The sequence below is a fragment of the Dioscorea cayenensis genome, chromosome 18 (assembly GCF_009730915.1).
Source record: "Dioscorea cayenensis subsp. rotundata cultivar TDr96_F1 chromosome 18, TDr96_F1_v2_PseudoChromosome.rev07_lg8_w22 25.fasta, whole genome shotgun sequence".
Lineage (NCBI taxonomy): Eukaryota > Viridiplantae > Streptophyta > Magnoliopsida > Dioscoreales > Dioscoreaceae > Dioscorea > Dioscorea cayenensis.
Window position 1 is genome coordinate 7,302,389 of NC_052488.1, and position 7,096 is coordinate 7,309,484.

The 7,096-nt window shown below is 43.6% G+C and overlaps 1 non-coding gene across 1 annotated transcript; it reads left to right on the forward strand.

The window, feature by feature from the left end:
* Window positions 1-6,613: 6,613 nt before the first annotated feature.
* Window positions 6,614-6,720, forward strand: LOC120283107. The gene has a single exon (XR_005543108.1). It is a non-coding gene; the product is annotated as a small nucleolar RNA R71 (small nucleolar RNA).
* The last annotated feature ends 376 nt before the right edge of the window (window positions 6,721-7,096 follow it).

Sequence of the window (7,096 nt, forward strand, 5' to 3'; positions counted from 1 at the left end):
GGCGATGTTGGAGTCATAGAACCTCTCCCAATCCCTAGCCAATACCTCTCAAAACCCTAGCCGCAGCCCTCTCTCAAGTTGGGGAAAATATGGAGAAAAGAATGCTAAAATCGGGGCTGAAATCGGCCTTAAATAGGGCTGGAATCAGGAATCCACACACCCATGTGAATATTTCACACGGCCCGTGTGGAATTAAAGCACGGCCATGTGGCTTCTTTGGATAACTCCTTCTTCGGCTAGCCGTGAATAGTACCTTCTACAGTATTTTGCTACACTATTGCTATAGTGCCCTGCTACAGAACCTGTCTGAAACAGCCCCGAATCCATGCTTTCATTGAGGTAACATAAAGGGGCATACATTTACGTTGTAGATTGCTTTGCTTCTTTAATGAACGGCCGCGTTGGTATAGATCTTGTTACACATGCACAAGCCGGAATACTTAGAATGTGATTACCTCTGTGCCCCTCCAAATCATTGTGATAGCTTGAATACAAGGAGGTTGGCACACATTCTAGCATCTTGAACCCGACTTATGTCTTCACGTTTGAACCTTCTTAAGATTTCCTCCAAATGGTGCACTCACGATCTACATTGGCTTCTTTTTCTAAGATTCGGCTTCACAACCCTATATGCATGAAAGTAACATAAATACACACATATTAGTGTTAAAACCCGATAAAAATAATGCTCATCGTAAGGAAAGAACACTTCGCATTCTTATCACACAAGCACTTATTGAACTCCCCCACACTTAAGCTTTAGCTTGTCCTCAAGTAAAAAATTAAAACATTGTATGCATAGATGAAGGAAATATTGGAAGTCCTTGGCCTTAGGTTCAACAAAGCATGCAAAGAGTGCATTCTACAAGTAAAGGAAATTTCAACACTAAATACGAAAAATAATGCTCTAGCTAAAAACTTGAATAAAAAAAGACAACAAACCTGAAATCGTGTAAGTGTGTGAACTCACTCAAGTCAAGTCAAAGTATACTCCTCAAAGTTCTACGTAAAAGGGACTTGTTTATCTACAAAAGGTAACAAAAATTCAAAAAGGGTAGTAGCTTCACACATCCTCTAAGGTAGCCCTTTCCAAAGTGGCCGCTAAGGTGGCTTTCACACTTTCGAGGTGGTAGCCTTCACACGTCCCATAAGATAGCTCTTTCTCTCATTAGGGCATAACTAGTATCCGACTTATGAGAGTAGCTTCATACATCATAGGTGGTAGCTCTTTCCACCCAACAAGCACAACTAAACAACAAACCTATTTTGTTCTTTCTTTTCATTTTTATTTTTTTTTTACAAATAACAAAAAAAACAACAATAACTAGTCCCTTTAACATCAAACATGAGTTTCCAAAAAGGTTTAAAGAGTGAGTAGTGCAACAAGTGTCAATCGAGCAAAAATTCCTCCAAATTCAAGCAAAAACTAGAGCATGAAGACATTCAATCTTAAAAATTCTCCTAAACCTAAGAATACAATCATTTCAACTAAGGTGAACCGCCATTGGCTATGTGAGCATGTATATCAATCAAAATTAATATAAAAGAGATGTGTGCACTATGAAACTCCCCCCACACTTAAGTTGTACATTGTCCCCAATGTACACATGCAAGCTCACTCAAAATGTATATCAATCAAGAATAAATGTGGGAGAAACAATCAAAACAATACTCCCCTGACTCCTAGTGGTGCATTTGATGGAGCTAATTCATTAGGAGTGGTGTTCCAACGGGTTGTGAAGCACACAGCCAAGTGCCGAAGCATCTTGCCCGTGTCTATGACAAGTTCTCAATTCCCATGATGACAAGACCATCTGCATGCATACACAAGGGGGTTCAGTGAAGCTCAATAAAATAAAAACAACTCGAGTATATGAAAGATAGAGAAATGAATACAACTCGAGAGAACAAAACGAAAATAAACTCCGAAGGAAAATCCTTTCTGAATATACAGGTCCAAAATGAAATGCAAAAAGCAATAAAATGAAAGAAAATAAATCAAGTGTCGGTGCCACGCTCTAGCTCCTCTACTGCTGAAGCTTGTGGATCTGGTGAGGATGAAGCAGGAGGTGCCTGAGAGGGGTGGGGTTGCATCTCAAATGGTAATCTCATGTCTCGCTCCAGCAACTACTGTATGACGTCAAACCGTACCATGAACTCTGTGTGGTTTGTGATCTGTGTAGCATGAATCTCAGCCACATCCTGTTGCAATATTCCTACAGCACTCTCGAGTCTCTCAAAATGATCATGGGCTCCAGTCAGAGAGAAAATCCACACTGGTGAGGGCTCGTGCGCTGAATGGGTCGCTTCCGTCTGATCTCACTCTGGCTGTGGCTCTAAAGCTGGTTGAGACCCCTCTACTGTAGCTTCCTCGGACACAAATGGCTCTTGTCGGGCCATGTTCAACACACAAAAACCATCCTGATATTTCCTGATCATACCCATGAGCCTCATTGTCTCTAACCCGAGAAACGCTGGTATTATCGTTTTCTCAGCCCCTCTAATCGTATCTCGTAGGCCCATCCCAAGGATGAGTCTAGTAATGTATGGACCTGAGAAAATAACACCAAGCCTTTGATAATGTCCCTGATACCTTAGATACTCTTCTAAAATGTGTCCCAAATGAATCGTATTATTCCGCACTATAGAGTATAAATATAAAAGTTCCTGCTTGCTAAGGACTCCCGTGCTATCGCCGCAACCGTTCACTGATCTACTCAGGATGCCATGAAGATATTTGTAACTGGGTCTAGAAAGACATGTAGCCTTGGATACTCCTGGCTCATACCGACCCTGACCACACAATATTCTGTAGGCCTTCTGGGGAGTCAAGCTTCCAGAATAATCAATCGGCGTCTCATCATACTCCTCCGTCTTAGTGAACTCCTCATCATATAACCCAAGTCGAACTGAAAACTGTGTGAGGCTCATACTATGATACTGCCCAAAAGCTTTGAACTGAATAGTATCGACACTATCAAAATCAGCATAAGAGCGGTCAAACTCAAATGAGGCGAGCACCTCCAATGTGAGCAAGCAAATAGTGGGGTCACAAATAATCAATAGCTTGCGCCAACTACCCACCGATAGTAATTCCTCGAAGTCATCGGCCATGTCGTCTGCTCGATGTACTTCCCTAAGTGAGCTCACATTCGGGATTCATGTCGGACCGAACTTAAGCTTCACTAGTCGATCAAATAGAGTTCGATGCTCGGGAAGGGTATATTCCATGCTTTCCAGTTCAGGAGTAGGCACTCTAGGATGCTTACCAGCTATTCTCTTCGATCTAGGGACCATACCTGCATGTATTGGAAAGGAGATCAATCAGATTTGTAAATAGTCTAATACTGCAGGATTCCACACGGTCATGTGGAAATTCCACACACCCGTGTGGAATCACGGGGTGTGAAAACCGCACGGCCCCTGTGAGGAAAAACCCACGAATACACCTCTTCCTCACTTCTAGAGCTCATTAGAAACATATCACAACCATTTTAGCATGAAACTAAGGCACATTTGCCAGTTTAATTCAAGAAAATGGTATAGAATCAAATAGGGGTATCCTTAAGATAAACCGATGAGATGAAACCAAAAATCTTTGAAATCGGCGAGAGTCTCAAATTATCGACTTAAAATCAATGCTGGGAGGTCGGGAAAATGTTGGAGATTATTTTCTCAGCGGTTGAAGGTGTGCTAAGGAGAGAGGCTTATAAGATTTATAGAGAAGGGACACAGCTTTATGATGCCTGCACATCCACACGAGCGTGCCAAAATTATGCACGCCGGTGTGCCTTCACACGAGAGACTCAAAGGAGCAGACTCACACCCCTCTGCGCTCTTGGAAAAAACACTCAATTTCTCTGAATACAACCACACTGGCGTGCGGAAATTACCCACGCTCGTGCACCCGATCAATAGGAGCAGGCACACGACCTTTCGGCTTCTCTGTCCAACCGAGAAGAATCACTAAGTGTTTCACATGCCCGTGTGGAAATTCCACACGGGCGTGGACATTCACAGGCCTAACTCATAGGGGCAGCCACACGCCCCTGTGTCTTCTCGGGATGGAGAAAGCTCGTTTGCAGAGATCCACACTAGCGTGCAAAAAATTTCCACGCCCGTGCATTTTTCACAGGGTCACTCACAGGGGTGAGTCCACGCCCCTGTGTGCTCTCGGGATAATTTGTGAAGTCTCTACAGGAAAACACACGCCAGTGTGGAAGTTACACATGGCCGTGTGAAAATTGCAAGGTCGCTCACAGGGGCGAGTCCACGTTCCTGTGCCTTCTCTGGATGAGCTCGTAATACAACTCCATGGGCGTGCGGAAATTCCACAAGCCCGTGCGTTTCCTTTGGATGACTTAGAAAACTCTGCAAGCTCTGCAAAAATTTCCTGACAATGTGTACACATTCAGAGCCTGCCCTTTTATGCAAAATACACCAGTGGAAAACATTAAAAACAAGCTCAAGAGACTTAAACTTCGCCAAATCTGCATGAATACACATGATGACATCAAAATCCACAATACAATACACAGTAGAAACATCTAAAAGTCAAGACACCAACACTCAACAAGTTATTCATGCAAAAACTAAACTATCAACTAAGAAAAACAGTAAACACCTGTGTTGCCTCCCAAGAAGCGTTTGTTTTACGTCACTAAGCTTGACGTACCTTGTCTTACCTCACGGGGGTACATAGATGAAGGTTGTCCTCTTACCCATAGCTTGAAAGCATGATGAACAAAGTCTCTTGAAGGTAGAAAGGGAGTTATCGGGCCTGGGACCACCTAGCAATAGTTCAACCAACTTGTTCTGTTCATGCACATCTCCAACAGCCTTGGAACGTTTCCGGTGGCGTCTCCTCACCCTCTTCATCTTCCGGAGCACCTTCTTCAGGATCCCCGGAGTAGACGGTATTTCTTCCGTTGAGCCAAGCATCATTATTTCTTCATTTTCCTCCTCTTGATCGAACAAACCCTCGTACGGGTCCAGATTGAACATTTCCTGTCTATATTCATCAACAATCTCATTAGTAGTGTCTAGAAAATACAAAGTATCATCAAAATCAAGAGAATGCCACATGGCTTTAGCAAGGCGGTATGTGAGCTTGTCATCTCCAACTCTCAAAGTTGGCTCCCCGCCATCCATGTCAATCAATGCCTTCGAAGTCTGCAAGAACGGCCTCCCAAGTATTAAGGGTACATACGCATCCTCAAGGATGTCTAGCACCACAAAATCTACAGGAAATATGTACTTGTCCACCTTGACAAGCACACCTTTGATGATACCCCTCGGATGTCTCATCGTTCAGTCCGCCAATTTCAAAGTCATCTGAGTAGGCCTAGGCTCGCCCAAGCTTAGCTTCTGAAAGAAGGTGTATGGCATAACGTTGATACTGGCCAGTGAGTCTGCTAATGCCATTTCTTCACCTAAATTGCTAATGTTGCACGGAATGATGAAGCTTCCCGGGTCTTTCCTCTTGTTCAGCATGTTCTTTTCCAAAACTACCGAGTAAGAAGCATCTAAGATCACTGAAGCACTCTCCTCTAACTTCATCTTGTTAGTCAACAAGTCCTTCAAGAATTTTGTATACTTAGGCATTTGAGACAATGCCTCAACAAAAGGAATGTTGATGTGGAGTTGCTTGAACAAACTCAGGAACTTCTTGTACTGTTCATCCCCTTGGTCATTCTTCAATCTAGAAGGATAAGGGATTCTTGTCTTGAAAGGTGGGGGTGCCACCTCCTTTTCTTTACTTGTTCCCTCTTCAACCTCTATGACCTTGGGTGCATGTTCATTGGGCTTCTCACTCGGAAACCTACCTTCAACCTCACGACCACTTCTCAAAGTGATTGCCTTCACATGCTCTCTAGGATTGGTCTCGGTATTGCTTGGCAAGCTTCCTTGTGATCTCTCCGATAGAGACTTCGCAATTTGCCCCACTTGATTCGCAAGGTTGTGCAAAGAAGCAGTGTGGTTGCGAAATGTAGCCTTAACTAATTGAAACCTTTTATCCAATGATTGCAAATATCTAGTCAAGGCCTTCTCCAAATCGGTCATTCGGGTCTCCAAACTGGAAACTCGGTTCTCCATGTTTGGGGCTTGTTATTGTTAGAAACCCGGTGGCCCCATGGCCTTTTGTGGACCTTGGTTACTCCACGAGAAATTGGGATGATTCTTCCAACATGGATTGTCGGTGTTGCTATATGGATTCCCTTGATTCCTCATCGCATTACCCACAAAATCAACATTCTCAATCCAAGATGCATCACCAATGGAGATCGGACAATCGGAGGGAGCATGTCCTCCACCACACCCAGTGCAAGTAGTCACGGCCACCACTCTATTCGAAGTTAGAACATCTAACTTCTTACTCAATGATTCCACTTGAGCCGCCAATGAAGTTACTGCATCTATCTCATGAAGCCTAGCCACCTTTTTCTTATACCTACCATTCCATGGGTAGCTATTTAACCCCATTTCTTCCATTAGTTAACGGGCCTCACCGGGGGTCTTGCTACCTAAGGTACCTCCTGCTACCGCATCCAAGAGTTGCCTTGAGCTCGGATTCAACTTGTTGTAAAAGGTCTGAACAATTAACCACTCTGGGAATCCGTGTTGCGGGCACTTTCTCATGAGCTCCTTGAACCTTTCTCACGTCTCAAATAGAGACTCTAATTCTGACTGTACAAAGGACAAGATCTCATTCATAAGCTTTGCAGATTTTCCGGGAGGGAAATAACAAGCAAGAAAAGCTTCTAACATCTCCTCCCATGTGGTAATTGATGCTCTAGGTAATGAGTGTAACTACTGCTTTGCTCTCCCATTTAAGGAAAATGGGAAAGCTCTCAACTTGATGGCATCATCCGTCACCCTATTTATCTTGAGTATATCACACACCTCGATAAAGTTCTCTATATGACTGTTTGGATCCTCATCTGGCAAACAATTAAACTATGCGGATTGCTGCAACATGTCGATGAATGCCGGCTTCAGCTCGAAGTTCTGAGCTGTAATCGGGGGACACACTATACTCGATTGTGTCCCCAATACTGAAGGTCTGGCACAATCGGATAATGTCCTCTGTTGCTCA